The sequence below is a fragment of the Nicotiana sylvestris genome, chromosome 9 (genome assembly GCF_000393655.2).
Source record: "Nicotiana sylvestris chromosome 9, ASM39365v2, whole genome shotgun sequence".
Lineage (NCBI taxonomy): Eukaryota > Viridiplantae > Streptophyta > Magnoliopsida > Solanales > Solanaceae > Nicotiana > Nicotiana sylvestris.
In genome coordinates, this window is record NC_091065.1 from 176,021,170 (window position 1) to 176,038,725 (window position 17,556).

The 17,556-nt window shown below is 39.6% G+C and overlaps 1 pseudogene; it reads right to left on the reverse strand.

Moving 5' to 3' along the window:
• Positions 1-286: 286 nt before the first annotated feature.
• On the reverse strand, positions 287-4,452 carry LOC104224187 (probable L-type lectin-domain containing receptor kinase S.5; annotated as a pseudogene).
• Positions 4,453-17,556: the final 13,104 nt, after the last annotated feature.

A 17,556-nucleotide genomic window follows, 5' to 3' on the forward strand; every position in this document is an offset into this window, starting at 1 on the left:
TTTTGTTAAAGAAAGAAATCAAAAAAATTTCACTTTATATAACTTATTTTAAAAGTGATACATAGTTTATTAGGTGTAACAAAAAATGGGGCCCCAAAAAATATGGGGCCTAAAGCGATTGTTTTACTTGCTTTTATGGAATGGCTGCCCCTGGTTCCAAATAAAAAACTATAGCCTGACATATATTTATAGCCCTTTCAAATCATGGTTATAGCAATAACAATAACACAAGACAAATAAATTGCGACAAAGATGATCTAACATGTCCTTTTAGGTGTAGAACCGATGGAAATATTATATTGGTATATTCAATTGTTTGGAAAATTTAAGAAATTCCACAAATCTCCTTTGGATAACAATAGTTTGCTAAGTTGAACGAAAACTTAATAATTGAAAACTCAAACATAGCATGAAGAGGCAAATGTACGAAAGAAAAGTTGAAAGAAAACCTTACAGGGCAAAAAAAAAAAAAAAGAATGCAAAATCATTTTTTCCTGTTGGCCTATGTGTATATATGCTGCTGGTTCTACTTACTTTGATACTCAACATTGTTTCCTGAACTGAGCTGAGGAGTTGTGATGGATATTGTATCGACAATACTCGAGTCTACGTCAATTGGCACCAGAGAAGAAGGCCATACAAATGCTGGCTTGAATGGTGGAACTTCAGGTTCTGACCCTGATATAATTTGAACAATCGTCTGTGTTTTAGGCCTTTCACTAGCAATTGGATGAGAGCAAGCCAAAGCAAGTAATAACAATCTCTTTACTTCTTCAGCTACATAATCATCCCCGAGCCTCGTGTCAACAGCTTCGAGGATTCTACCATCGCGATGCAAGTACCAAACCCAATCAACAAATAGTTGAAAGCCATTAACTTTAGTTCCAGGTCTCTTGCCACATACTAATTCCAACAACACTGCCCCAAATGCATATACATCAGAATGTTGAGTGGCTTTTCCAGTGAGAAAACACTCTGGTGCAATGTATCCCATCGTGCCAAGCACGCCCTCTGCCTCAGCATACGAGGTCTTTTCATTGTCAAGTGCTCGTGCCAGGCCAAAATCACCGAGGCGTGCATTGAAGTTGGAGTCGAGCATGATGTTGTTTGCCTTAAGATCACGATGGACCACTTTCTGCTCGAACTCATCGTGCAGATAGTGCAGAGCTGAGGCGACGCCTGAAACAATCTTGTACCTGACTTGCCAGCTGAGTGGCTTTTTATCTGGCCCTGAGAAAAGGTGTTTGTCTAGGCTACCATTTGGCATGTATTCATATACAAGTAGTAGCTTTCCATGCTTGTGGCTCCATCCTGTCACAATAATATGTGATTGTAAGATGCTTAATGTTTGTATTGCTATGATAAGAATGAACCTTGGGCCTAACTAAACCCCAAAAGCTAGCTTATGATGTGAGGATTGCCCAAGCCATACAAGGAGACCAATGACCTCAAATCCCTCCAATGTGGGACAACTCAACACCTCCTCACACGCCCAGACCTCTGGAGCGTGGACAACATAAATGGAGACCCAACATCGGTAACAATAATTGGGATGAGTATGGCTCTTATACCATGATAACAATGGACCTTGGGCCTAATTCAACCCCAAAAGCTAGCTTATGAGGTGAGAATTGCCCAAGCCATATAAGGAGACCAAGGTCCTCAAATCACTCCGATGTAGGACAACTCAACATTCTCATCAGCTTGAAAAATAAGAGTATAGTTTTTTATAGTATCAAATCACCTAAATAATAATCATATGTAACTGTTAGTAATCCAGAAAATAAGCCTGATTACCTGTTAACAACTAGGGGGGGCGAAGCTACCTAAATAATATGTGATTGTAAGATGCTTATGTCTGTATTGTTATTTTCATCAACTTGAAGCTACATAATAATTTGCTTGAAAACAAGTAAAGTTTGCTAGAAAGTCTAGCATTAAAATGTTTCTGATTTTATTAGCAAAAAAAAAAAAAAATGTTTCTGATGTAATGCTAATAGTAGCATTAATGCCATTGATGTGGTTTGACTTAAATTATATTGGTACTTCCTCGATTCCATTTTACGTGACATTAAATCTTTCTTTTATAGTCGGTTAAAAAATAAAGAACCATGTATTTTTATGTTAAAAATAATTTATTTTAAATTTTTTATTTTATGTTTAATGAAATGATTTTATAGTCAGATAAATGTCATGGCAAGATCACAAGTTTCATAAAATTTTCTCTTTTTAAATTTTACGGCCGTCAAATAGGTTCACATAAAATGAAATAGAAGTACAATTGTACAAGAGTTTGTTTTTTTATACAATAATAGTGTTACAGAGTTTTACACTATTAGGTTAGCTAAATAATAACTATAACTAACCGCCCATAAAATATGAGATTAGTAATTTAGAAAAATAAAGCAGTTACTTGTTAAACATGTTTAAATACATTAATAATTAAATAATTCTTCACATTATTCGTGTATAAAACGTATATATCATTGATACAATAATAATGATTTTTTGATTTAGAAATTTAGGACCTAATTTTGGAAAATTTAGATCGGTCTCAATTATGATGTCTTGTTATATTTTGAAGCTAAATGTCCTATTCAGTGGCTATGATGTGCTATTATCTGTATATTACCAAAACCTGCCACAGTGGTTGACATTGGAATGCATGTGATTTAAGAGGAAGCTTCCTGTTTGTTAAATTGACCTAATGGGTTGAAGTATTGGGTCAAAACGATTATATAAAAAACTCAAACGAGTTAAGATGTAACCTAAACTTAAAACATATACAAAATCAAGTTTGAAAATTGAGAATTATGTAAATGTAAAAGAACATAAGTTAATAACTTAAGAAAAATATATTTTATATTTTCTTAAAAAGAAAAATAAAAAAGGAAAGGAGGTTGGATCATGTTCGACGAATTGGATTATGACTCCTATATTGACTTTTACCAGTTTGATCCTTACAAAACTGACCTAACTTACCTCATCTACGAATCTATACTCAAAATAAAAGTAAAGTAAAAAATACTTACCGAGCAATTTGACAAGATGTTTATGCCGTAGACGGTTAATGATGGTAAGCTCAGCCAAGAAATCATCTTGACCTTTGATACTTTCCCTTGAAAACCACTTCACTGCAATTTCCAAATTTTCACCAACTAAATACCCTTTGTAAACCACTCCAAATCCACCTTCACCTAGCTTATTCTTTTCATCAAAATTATTTGTAGCTTTCTTCAATATCTTAAACTTAAAATCTCTAGGCATTCCAGGCAAACTCTTAAGTGCACCAAGTATAATTGAGTCTGACCTAGCAGCCTTTTTCTTGTGGTAATAGTACCCCAAAAGTGGTAACAAAATCAAGAATAGAACAAATAATGGAACCCCAACACCTAGACCAATGGTTAAGTATTGATTTTTTTCTTGAAAATACTCAACTGTCAAGTTCCACCTTAACACACAATTCAATTGAAAAAAATTTCCTGTTGAAGCAGAGAATCCAAAGTATGATTCTTGATTAACAACATCTCTTAAATCAATATCATGTGTTAATATTGGATTCTTTGGCCTAGGTGGGGTTGAGCCATTATACTCGGCTTGTTCTGCTATGTACACATCAAGAACTCTCTTGATACCATCATATTGTACCCAAATATTGTAAAATCTTGCACCAATTGGAGCAAGCTCAATACCATGTTTGGTTAAAGATTCGACCTTTACAGAACTAATACTATGAATATCAATCCCAATATGGTTATCATCAGGGTCAAACTCTTGCTTGAATGTATCAAGCTCGACCGCGATAACTTTATTGGTAGATCCACCATCAGTATTAGCATTTGTCAAGCCTAAATGCTGTCCGTGGCTGTTGGTTGGCAGCTCTAAATCAGGAGAAATCAAGAAAGTTAAACCTTCAGCTGCAGTTTCATTTTCTACCCTGTAAATGTTTACAAGGAATGAAGAGTTGAAAGATGCACTCTTTTGCTACTATCATCCCACAACTTGAAGGACTGTTTCAAGAGGATTCTTCCTGCATTGTTTAACAGGCTCCCATAAACGCGGATAAAATCAGATGTCACTTGGAGAGCCTGGTTACTGATAGTTGCAGGAGGTATTACTTGAAAAATGTCATGGTAAGTTTCGTCAAAGGGTCCATATTGCTTGTCGAATTTCTTTAGCTTGGCTTGAGATATGGACTGAAGACAACAGAGAAAGATGAAGATGGTGATGAGTTTTGCTGTCAACAATCCCATTTTTCATGTAGTCAACAGAACTTTTGACCACGTTGGGATTTGCTTTATTTTTTGGTACATGTAAATAAAATATTGGAAGAGGCAGACATATAATGATAATATATGGTGGTGGGATAGTTGACGTTGAAGTTTGAACAACCTTTGGTATTGGTCTCATAGTCTTTCATGTGACTACGAGGAACTTGCCCTACTCCCTAAATTTCTTCCAATGTGATTAGTGTTGTATTACCCTACGTTTGACTGTCAGTAAATCTGTCTCGTATTTGTCTTTAATTCTAATAGAGTCTCGTATTTGTCTTTAATTCTATTAATGATACCCCGATACACTAGGAGTCTCGCATTCATGCAGGCGGGAAATAACCGACGTGTGATGTAGACGGCTTATCCTAATATAAACATTAGTAGTTACTTTCAAAGCTCGAACCCATAACTTATAGGTTATTAATTTTGGTGTCAACAATCCCATTTTTCATGTAGTGAACAAAATTAGAGAAGTGATCACTCAAGAGGAAGACCAAGGAAGGATCAATAAAAGAAGCTTTGAAGCACGTCTTGGGTTAACAAAGGTGGACGCACACTATAAGTTGAGGGGTTATCGGCACCCAAAAACTTCGACAAAAACTTCATATATACTTGCAAATATGTTTAAAAAATAGTATATTAGTATAGACACGTACTAATCTTTATAAATGTGTCATTCTTATTGGAACCGGCTAAAAAGAAAAAGATTATCACAAATCGAAACAAAGGAGTAGAATTTAGTGGATTGGAGTAAAGACGCGTTCAGTGACTATAGGATATCCACACAAAATTAAAATTGGCAAAAATGATAAATCTAATCGCGAAGTTGACTGACTTGTATCAATCAAAGTCAACTTAGTTACTACGTCTATGCGATTTCCCTACTTCTTTCAGTTTCTCTATGCGCTTTTAGATTTTTCTTCACGTGTTTTTCCTATTAATGTAAAGCATGTTCTTCAAATTGGCTGTAATAAGCACAGAGTTAAACCGTATTTCCCCCTCTTTTTATATGAGAACAGAAACCCAACCTGCAGAGAAAGAAAAATCAAGAATCAAATTTACCTCTTATTACTTAGTATTTTCTCATCCAATTATGCACAGGCACTAAAGCTAATAGTAAAATCTTGAATACCCAAGAAACACTAGCAATCACTGCTAGAAATTCGGCCAAAATCGATCATGACCGACCGATTTACTAACCGATCGAAGTTGGTTGGCTTTTCAAAATATTTTCTTTTTCATTTTATTTTAAGCGAATTCGCTCAATAATTTTTTTTGTGCTAAAATACGGAAAATTATTTTTGTGTCCCGAAAAATTTATTTTTCAAGACACCGACCAACTTTGGTCGATTTGTTATTTAAAATAAATTAAAACTAATATTCAAAAAAACCAACCAATTATTTCGGTCTATCATTTTAAAAAACCGACCGATTTTAGTCCGTAATTTTATTCTTTTTAGTAAAATCGACTGAAACCGGTCGGTTAGTTTCTCGCGAAAATGCAATTAAAGAGTATAATAAAATAAAAGAAAGTCTTAAACTAAAAAAAATCAATGTCCTAGTGGCAGAATAGTATCCTTGCACAGTACAGACCTCGGTTTGTTTCTTAGATGGTATATTTTTTAATTACATAAATTAAGAAAACCGACCGACTTCGGCTGGTTTTCTCGGTCGAATATTTTTCGGGTTGTTTGTAGAATTGGCTCTACCAACCGCATGATTACTGACCGGCACGAATCAATCGATATTCACTCAGTTTTTATCAATTACCGACCAACATCAATCAATTTTGGCAGTCAATTTTTGCCCTGTTTTTAGTAGTGAATGGTGGTTAATGGAAAAAACTGTTCTTGATTTAGATCATTGTGAATAACAAATACGCTAGGTCATAAATAACTTAAAACCTTCTCCTTAGGAATGGAAATTTCTGAAATTTTGAATCTGGCGGGACTGATTACTGAAACTCTGACTCTGTCTGAAATGAGTACTTTCGCTAAACTAATAAGCACACTGCGTTGGTTGCTACATTCCCTTATTAAATCAATTCTTTACTCCTCCACCTAGTGCATCATTATATCCACATGTAGTATGAGTCTTCTTGTTTTGCTCCTTGTCTGCCCTCATCTTCTGCCTTTTCAGTTCTAAGTGCTTCACAAATTTCACAACTGAAGAAAATTGTTCCATACTTAAAGCTGCAGCTTTGGTAGTATCCTTAATGTGCTCTCCCAACCCGAATATGAACCTGTGAATTTTTGCCTTCTCTGTAGCGATCATTCTAGGAGCGTATTTAGCAAGTTTGATGAACTTCATATAGTATTCTTATACACTCATAGTCCTCTATCTAAGCTGCTCGAATTCTATGGCCCGGGCTTCTCGATATTAGCTCCTTGAAAGCTAATACTTTGACTTTCCTTTAAGAAAAAAGTAAAACTCAAATATGGTAAGAAAATCAGGGTAAAACGCTAAAATACTCGTCTCCAAGATTAAATTGTATGCATTCGGACTTATATTAGTTCTATTTTCCTTTATTTTGTTTGTTTATCTTTTTAACAGCTGAATTCATCACCACTCTATCATATTTTATTTACAGTACAATTATGTCCTTTCGCGACAAGTTCCAAATCAAATGCTATAATTTGACATTGTGTACGGGTAAAATCGGAGGTGAACGTTACCCTTGATTTTTTGGTAAAGAAAGGAGAGGACAGTGCGACCCGATATGACCTCAGGTAGTGCCAAGGGCATCCACAAATTATAACCCGAGGAAGGACGAATGGTGCGCCCAAGATCGGACACAGCCAAGCATTGAGCTCAAGCAAAGTGAAGAACCTGGGCTAAGAGAAAGGTGGTTAGACAGAGCAAACAAGGGGCCGAAATATCTTCCACTCTCAGATATTATGGTGCAAGTCTCGCCCGGTATCAACTGCGTAATAACGTTTACTAGAAGCCAAAGATTGTTTACCTTATTTAGACTTGTACCATGATTTAAACTCCCCTACTATATAATATGAAAAAATTTAATATTTTAGGGATCACCGTTGGCACGCCTATCAAAGTAATAAAGTTGATTTTTATTCTTTACCTATGGGTCAAAGTGTTCTTCAACTGCTTGTTTGTTAAGTTGTAACTGAGCTCGTTCCGAAGGCCGAACTGGACCGATTTCGAAACGCTCGTTGCAAAGCTAGACTTATTCATCCATTTCATTTGGTTTGATCACCTTGATTTCTTTTAATTCCATTATTTATTGTTCATAGTTCATTCGTGTTAAATTAAATCACATATCCTTTAACCGCATATAAATTCAAATGTTACTGATTTTTATGGTAAATAGTTTGGCATCCACCGTGGGTCTAAGAATAATAGTGGTGATTTGATACGAATCTCTATAACACACCCTATTTTACACTTGCTTTTTGAAGTTTGATTTCAGGTTAATCTATAAATGTCAAATTCTAAGTTTGCTCACGTGAACGTTAATGCTGAGTCATGCCACCACGGTGAGAACAACAATGTGGTACCAAGCAATGATGTACCCCCTGTTGATCATATTGGTGTCCTAATCGCTGACCTGATCGACGCTAATTCACAAGTTGCAATCAACATCAACGTTTCAACTGATCTCGAAAATAGCATTCGCAGGGCACCCCGACCACCGACTCGAGAAACACCAGAAGGGAAAGGTGATGGATTAGTTTATGATTGATTTTTGAAATGCTACAAGCTCAGCAAGTGTGAGTAGCAGACTCAAAATCACACCCAGAACAGGACCGTACCCGAGCGGGGTTAGAGAAGACGCTCAAAGGGATGAACAATTTTATCACAGAACCCGATGAGTTCGGGACCGGAGAAACTTTTGAAGTGATGAAAATGCTCGATGTGTTAACAAAGTGAGTGGAGTCTGGTGAGAAAAGATAGAGGCAAATGAAAAGAAGGTGGAAACTTACAATTCGAGGGTCAATCAGATCCCGGGGGTGCCCCTAATATTGAGAGGGTCGAATTCCAAAAAATTATCAGAAAGCTTTTCCCCGAAGTGCGGCACCAAAGCCAATTCCGAAGAGACTTAGGATTCCCGATATTCCCAAATATAATTGAACCACAAATCAAAATGAGAAAGTAACCTCCTACACGTGCACGATAAAAGGCAACGACATAGAAGATGATGAGATTGAGTCGGTGTTGTTGATGAAGTTTGGGAAAACCTTATCCAAAGGGACAATGATATGGTACAATAACTTACCCCCTGAATTCTATTGATTCATTTGCTATGCTTGTAGATGCCTTCGTTAAAACCCATGTCTGCGCCATCAAAGCCAAGACAAGGAAATTAGACCTCTTTAAAGTCAAGTAAAAAGACAACAAGGTGCTTAGAGAGTTCGTGTCGAGGTTCTGGATAGAGCGAATCGACTTGTCCCCGATCGCAGATGATTGGGCCATTCAGGCGTTCACTCAAGGGCTCAATTCCCAAAGTTCCAATACTTCTCAACAATTGAAGCAAAACTTGGTGGAGTACCTGGCGGTTACTTGGGCCGATGTTCATAACAGGTATCAATTGAAGATCAGAGTTGAGGACGACTAGCTGGGGCCCCTTCAAGGTCTATTTACACCAATAGTGCGAACAACAGATCTAAAAGAATCATGGACCAGGAGCCAAGGCCAGTTCGAGATCGGTATCAGCCATATAGCTCAGATAAAAGGGGAAACAGGCTAGTTCGCCACCCAACCAAGAGTGACAGGAGAAGTGATCAAGGACCTAACAATCGTGGTCTGATGAGTAAGAGCGATTTTGATAGTGATCAAGGACCTAGCAACGGGGGTTTGATGAGTAAGAGCGATTTTGACAGATCACTCGGGGGTAACCAAGACTATTAGAATACAACTTCAACGTGGATGCTGTAAGTATAGTGTCAGCCATTGATCGCATCAAAGAGACAAAATGGCCTAGGCTATTGATCGAGGTCAACCCTGTACTACTACAAAGTAGCAAGAGTGCTCGAAGCAGCTTTTACCTGAAAAGGTCGGGATCGATTTCCACAGGGAGCTAGATATTGGAATTGAGTTTCTATCTAAATTGGATTTGCATAGTTATTCCTAATTGCACCTCTAAACATAGTTGGTTTTGATTTCACTATTAATTGTATACTATGAAGATTCTAAATTGAGCTAAGTTAAGATAAGAGTAAACTATTGAAGGTTGTCTAAATAGGTAAAAAACACTAGGGAGGTGACTTTCTCCTAGGTGGATAATTGACGGATTCTCGAGTCTGAGGCTAGATCTTCATATTTGGGGATTATGACATAACCATTGCACGATACTACTCACTCTATACCTCTCGGTAGATCGAGTGATTTTTTCCTAATTGACTTTCCCAAGACCAATTGGGTATGATAATTTGTGCAAACAATTGAGGTTCAAGTCGGGTATTACTATCTCTTGTTTTAACCCTTTAATTGGGGATATCAATCTCTTTGATATGCCCTAATTCCTTGTTGGAACAATTTCATAGACTTAGGCTCTCTTTCTCAAGAAGAGCCAAAGTCAACTAGGCATAAACTAGTGGTTGCAACCACTAATCAAACATTAAAACCACAAATTAGTCCAAATATCAAACACCCAAAGACATTCAAGCCTTAAAACACAAGACCCATCAATTACCCACAATAGGGTTGAGCCACAACCTTAGCTAATGGGTCTAGCTACTCATGATTATAGAAGAAAACAAAGAGATAGATGAAGAAAAACCCATAATATTTAATTACTAGATAAAACTTGAAGATTTAATGATGAAACTAATGTAAAATTACTCAAGATGGTAAAAGAATACTATTCACGAGTGCAGCTGCTGTCTAGAATACAACTGATGACCTAAAAATGGAAAAAGAAACTATTTATACTAGGTCGAAAATTCTGGAAAAAAATACCCCTGCGGGGCTGGTGCGGACCGCACAAAATTGAGTGCGGCCGCACTAAGGCTCTTGGCTAAAACATCTGCTCTCTAAACTTGGCCACCGTAGGCTTCACAAAATGCACCGCGGCCGCGGTGGCTTCTGTTGCGGTCTGCACAAAATGGACCGCGGACCACATTGGAAATATTCCTCTATCTTGGCAACTCTTTGAACTTGGGCTTTGTGGACCGCACAAAGTCGAGTGCGGCCGCAATGAAGTCAATGCGATCCGCATGAAATGCTTTGCGGCCGCATTGCTTGGCTACCTGAAATGAGCACTCTCTGAACCTCCTTTTTGCGGACCGCACAGAATAGAGTGCAGCCGCAGTGGTCCTATTATACTATGCTTGGACTTGTTCTTGGTACTTGTGCATGTTTCACTTCTTTTTGAGTTGGTTTTGACGAATTGTCACCTTGTTGACCAAACCCTTCAATCAAGTACAACATGTGAGCCTTTGGGACTATTTTGTACACATTTCTAATCAAAACTTAAGTAAAAAGGAGTGTAAAATGCATCATAATCCCTAGTTATCAACTCTCCCAAACTTAAGCTTTTGCTTGTCCTCAAGCAAATCAAATAAGACCCACCCTTTAAGAGTAAATCCAAGAAAATTCAGCTGACCTAAATTGACCTTATCTAGCATCAATTGGGACTAACAATTGCCCTCAATTCAAATGAATCATTAACAATATTCACTCTTTTAAACACCATGGATTTAGTGCAACACAAGAGCATCAAGAGTTGACTCAACACATCAAAGAAACTCTTTCTATTACTTTGGTCATTGTGGAATCCAAACTCATACATCCTCGACTCTCCCTAGGCAAACCTCGCCTTTAGGATAGTAGCACTCAGAATGAGGTTAATAGAAATACACTCATCTCTCTCAAGGAAAAGTCACAAGTCTGGCTCTAAGTACCATATGCTTGCCCCTTATGTGAGTCACCACTAATATAAGCTTCATTCAACTTAAGATCATATAGGGCTTTTGTGGAGACATAGCGAAGGCTTTTGGTTTAGGATAGTACTATTTGGTCTAAGTAGGTTCCATCTTCCCTTTAGCACTTCTTTTTCTTTATTTTGGCACATATTCACTTGACTTTTTAAGTCATTTCACTTCTTTCTAAGGGGTTAGAGAGACACGCTGTCACTTTTTCTTGTTCATTTCAAATCTTTTCTCTTTTCTCAACTTTCCACACCTTCCATTCTTTGCTTTTATTGAATCCCTTCATTCTTTTTTTTACATTGAACATTCTTTTTGTCTTTTTGATTTTCTTTCTTTTTTATTGCCTTTCCTTTTCTTCGTTTTGTACCTTTTACCACTTTGTTGCAATCCTCGTCTCTCCCCCCAAACTTATATTTTTGCCATGTGCTAAGGAAATATCCGGTGCCAAGATAGGGTATCTTTAGAACGGGTAAAGGCTTGTACCGTGGTTCTTGAAAGAAAAAGGTCTAAGGCTCAAAAGGGATGACTAGGGATTTTATCATTGGTAGGCAAGGAAGTGTTCAAGATATCATTCGAATCAAGGAGAGCCTATAATCACGTCTCAAGTCAAATTACACTTAGGATTTCGTCTGGACAAACATTCAGGGTATGTTCTAGACCAATGGCTCGGGACTTGGACTTGCAATTCAAATTCTTACCACAAAAGCTATGGGATTGCTAAAGACACAAAGTCGGGGGCCCACAACAACCTTAGATAATATTTGAGCACACAATGGTCCCGAAAAACCACTTGATGATTATCGGCCAACACAAGAGTTTCAAGATCACAACTTTCACCACCCAATACACAACAATTTGTTTTTGACCATAGGATCAAAGGCAAATGTGTTAGGCCAAAGTGAAGCTTTTCTTGAGGCACCCTTACCAACTACCTACTAAAAAGCAAAAAGAAAATAGACTCAAACCCTTAAGAAGGTTTTCATGCCATCCATCATCGGGAAAAGCCACCCGGTTCACACAAATTCCACCTTTGGAAAGAACCATGGCATTAAGAAAACCAAAGGCTTATTGCAAAAACTCAAAACAAGAAGCTATGAACATAAAATAAGAAGCTAAGAAAGGAAACATGTGGAAAGTAAAATGAATATGTACAATAGGGGATTTAATCGAATATACAATAGGGGGAATGAATAAATACATAAGAACATAACTTTTATATACAGACCCAAAGTAAAAAGTATGAAAAGTGCAATGAAATGCTAAAATTATATACATACCAAAGATAAAAAGGAAAGAACGCATAAAATACGGTCATATGTACAGTCATCCAAATATCCAAATGGGGATATCCCCTCAAATGAAATCTGGCATTGTCCTTAATGCCAACTAACCAAAATAAGCACAAAAATAGAGGAGAGAGGAAAAAGAAACTCCTTATGGGTCCTCCGTCTGCATGGGATCCTAAGTCTGGGTCTTTGGGTCCTCTGTCTGCTCGGGAACCTGTGACTGACTCCCTATGATCTGTGGCTCTGCTGGGACCTGGGCCTGGACCTGGACTTAGTCCTTGGCTGAATCCTGGGGCTGGCTGGAGGAACCTCCCTGCGGGTCCTCCAACTGTATAACTGCATCATCAGACCAGGGAATCACTCTCTTCCTCTTGGGCGGCCTCTCGGATTCCTGCTCTGGCTGGTGCTGGGCTGCTGGTGCTGGGTCATGCAATAGCAATTCTAAAGGTAGGTGATACGCCTTCAACCTCTCAACCTCGACTCGTAGCTCTTTCACCGACTCTTTTGAAGCTCGAGTCTTCCTCATTTTCTTTGCCTCCCTAGCAAGTTCCTTGAGTGCCTTTCTATGTGAATCAACAACATCTGTAAGCATTTTCTGGTTCTCTAGGATCTTCTTCTGGTTGTCTAGAAGATCCTTGAGAGTTCCCTCAATGGACTGTGGGACCTGTGGAGGAGGAGGTGCTGACTGAGCTGTCACCGTGGTAGATAGTACAGACAGCTTAGAAGTAGCTGTCTGCATCCAATTGTTGATGCTGGCGAGGGCCTGGCTCAGACGGTGGGCAGTCAATGGGTATGTAGTGGAGGAGGGTATCTCTGGAACTGTAGAAGTGGAAGGACCTGGGGCCATGTCTGCTGAGGTGGAATGAGGCTGAGTAGGAGCCACTACCACTATTGGCTCTTCAGACTGGGCAGTCGAAGCAGTGGCTTTGCCCTTGAAGTGCTTGCCTTTAGGGTTGTCATCACCCTGTAGGCTATACAATGAGAAAGGTGCCTTCGCCTTCACTTTCATATCAAACTTCCAATTTTCCACATCTAAGTCCTCCAGGTACATGGTCAGGAAGTTGAGGAAGGGATAAGATCTGTCACCTTCGTTCACTACCCATGTAATAACCCGGGACATCACATTCTCGACGTTAATCGGGTACCCCGCCATGATAGATGCTACCAAAATTTCCCGGTGAATAGGGAGTGAGTTGTCGTGGGTGGTGGGGTCTAGCCTACTGCACACAAATGTCTCCCACCCCTTAGCCTCAAAGTTCAAAGTTCTCCTTAAGATCTTCACTCCCGTAATCAACCAATCTGGGGTGGTACCTGGGATTGCCAAGTACTCCGCCAACCAAGGAAGAGCTTCCTCACCCAATGCTATCTTCTCCAAGTACAGGGACTCATCCTCCTCCAAGAAGCCCAGGTAATCATTTATGGTCTTGCCATCGAATTTCACCTTCAAGTTCCGCACTTTGGTGACTGTGGTGCCCTGTTTGATGTGGGCCACATTTGTGTAGAACTCCTTTACTAAATGCTCATTGGCATCCTCCACATGGCCTATGAAGTAGTCCCATCCAGCTCTCTCTCTGAACTGCCTCAACACATTGGGGTTGTGAGGCAAAAGGTCTCGGGTGATAAATTTATGCTCAGGTATCAATTTCCTATTGGGCCACCGCTCTCGAAACTTGTGGTAGGCAACCTCACTTAAAAACTGATCCTTCCATGTCTCCGAATTTCTAGTATTCTCTACCCCCACCTACTTGGGGCTCACCCCCTTCTACTTCTTCCCCTTCTTCTGCTACTGGACCCTCTCCGGATAATGAAGCTGTAGGAGAGGTGGAATATTTATTTCCACTGTCGGCAGCTGAGCCGTCAGACGACTCAGACGATATGCGCACTGATGCTTGGGCAGTGGGAGAGCCTGGAGGTGTATCCCTCAACCTGTTCCTCTACGGCCAGTCAGGAACATACTCGGGCATGGAGCCTAAAGATGCCTCCCGGTAAGTCTCATACTCACTCCCTGACTGGTCAATAGCTCTGTCTGCAGCTCTTATGATCCTCCTTGTGTTCTTTATGTTTTGTCGCACTTGTGGGGTCAATCTTATCATTCATTGTCCCCTACCCCGGGAGGACTCTCCTCTTCCTGATTGTTTACCACCTTTGCCTCATGATTTCACTATTATCTGCAATCAACATTTAATTTTGCTTTGTTACTATCAGTAGAAACAATGAAACTCAAAATTGCAGGAAAAATAATCCAACTAGTTAAAAGTTGCAGATTGCGGACCGCACAAAATGAAGTGTGGCTGCAAAAAGGCTACCGCGGACAACACAAAATCCATTGCGATATGCACAGAGGTGGGGTTCAAACTACCCACTCTCTAAATCTATACACCCTGGACCACACAAAATGGCATTGCGGTCCGCATTGAGGCACCGCGGTCCGCACAAAATCTGTTGTAGCCGTGGTCTTCAAATGTCAGTATTCAGAACCTAGTCCACTGCGGTCTGCACAAAATGGTATTGCGGACCGCACAGGAGCACCACGTACTGCACAAATTCCACCGCGGTCTGCACTGAGTGCCCGACATCAGCACCAACCTAGGGTTTAAGTTTTGTCCATTTTTAGTCCAAATCTTTACCTATTGATGATACGCTAGGTGTTGCCTCAGTGTTTTAACTAATTAGTCCTAAGTAAAATGGAATTTAACTAACCTATGCTACAAGACTGAAAGAAAAATGGGAAAGGAAGGAAGAAGAACTGAGAAAAACAAAAATTCAAAGAAAACAACAAAATTAAACAACTGAGAAGGAATTAATGTTACCAGAAATGAGATTTACTGAAGATTGATGAGTCTTAGCAGTTAATTTTGTGCAATGAGAGTGATGAACAGTAGTTTTTATGCTTCTGAGAGTAAAATCGAAAAGTTCAAATGGAGGGCCCTAGGTCCTATTTATAGGAAAAGGTCCTGGGCCCTAGCTTGCCTACCCACCGCGGACCGCACAAAATGGCACCGCGGTCCGTGGTGCTCAGAAACATGAAACACATGGAAATTGACCACTGCGGACCGCAAGAAATCCGGTGCGGCCGCAGTGGACCACCCGGACCGCACAAAATGCAATGCGACCGCAGTGGAAAACTTCAGAGACTCCCAACTTTTGTCAAATCACTTCTGCGGTCCGTATTGATTTCTTGCCCCCGCACAAAGGCCTTTGTGGCCGCACAAAATGAGTGTGGTCCGCACTGCAAACTTCAGAGAGTGATCCTTGTTCAACTTGGTCCTGCACTGCATCAACACAATCCTACATCATCTCACAACCAGTCAGTCCAAAAATAAATCATACACTACAATGAAAATTTAAGAAAAAAAAGAAGAAAGACACATGGGTTGCCTCCCAAGAAGCGCCTGATTTAACATCGCGGCACGACGCAGGTTACCATCAAATCACTTGAGATGAAGAACTGTCACCACTTGGCTGTCATCAATCTTGCCCAGGTAGTGCTTGACCCTGTGCCCCTTCACTCTGAAAACCTCACCATTTTTGTTCTTCAAATCAAGTGCACCAAACGGAGTCACAAACACCACTTCAAAAGGTCCACTCCATTTTAACTTAAGCTTTCCCGGAAACAGACGTAACCGAGAATTGAACAAGAGAACCAAATCACCCACTTTGAACTCCTTGTCACAAGCATATTTATCATGAAGGTACTTCATCTTGTCCTTGTACAAGGACGAACTGGAGTAGGCATGGAATCGGAATTCATCAAGTTTATTAAGTTGTTCCACACGAAGATTTGCTGCCACATGCCATTCAAGATTCTGTTTCTTCAAAGCCCACATGGTCTTGTGCTCTAACTCAACCAGTAGATGGCAAGCTTTCCCAAACACCAACTGATATGGAGACATACCAATTGGAGTCTTGTAACCAGTCCTATAAGCCCATAGATCATTATCCAACTTTTTTGACCAATCGATCATATTTGCATTGACCGTCTTTGATAATATACTCTTGATTTCCCTGTTTGAGACTTCAACTTGGCCACTCGCTTGAGGATGATAAGGAGTAGAAACTTTGTGGTTAACACCATACTTTGCAAGCAAAGTGTCAAAAGCTCTAATACAAAAATGAGACCCCCCATCACTTATGATTGCACGAGGAGTGCCAAACGCGTAAAAATGCTCTTCTTGAGAAACGCAACAATACTTCGGGCCTTATTGTTGGGTAAAGCCACGACTTCAACCCACTTTGAAACATAGTCAACCGCCACAAGAATGTATATGTTCCCACACGAGCTAACAAACGGGCCCATAAATCAATGCCCCATACATCAAAAATATCAACTTCAAGAATGGCATTGAGAGGCATCTCATCTTTCTTTGAAATTCTCCCCGCTCTTTGACATTCGTCACACCTCTTCACAAGTTCACTTGCATCTTTGTACAAAGTTGGCCAATAAAACCCACAACTAAGAACTTTGGAAGTCGTCCTCGCCCCTCCATGATGGCCACCATAGGGAGAGGATTTACAAGCCTCTAAGATACTCAAGTGCTCTTCATCCGGGACACACCTTCGGATCACACCATTCGTGCAAATCTTGAACAAGTACGGATCATCCCAATAGAAATCCAAACTATCCCGTTTGAGATTCTTCCTTTGGTTAGAAGAGAGCTCACACGGGATTATACCAGTCACGAGGAAATTAGCAACGTCCATGTCACACCTCCTTTTGCGCGCCCGCCCCCGAAGGGTTAAATGCGCGAGGGGAGTTTTTCCAATTTAAGTGACAATATTCGAAATGGGATTATTTATTTAATTCAGAGTCGCCACTTGGGAAAGGTTTGGTTTTTGGTGTCCCAAGTCACCGGTTTATCTTGAATCCCAAATCGAGGAAATTTTCGACTTTTCCAAATAAAGTCTGCGAACCAGAAATTCTAAGTAAGGAATTCTGTTGACCCGAGGGAAGGTGTTAGGCACCCTCGAATCCCGTGGTTCTAGCACGGTCGCTTAAATTGTTATAATGGCTAAATATCTGATTTAAATACATGTTGTGACTTATGTGCTTTTATTAAGCTTAAACCGCTTCTATTATTATCATTTATTTTTATGGAATTGCAACGT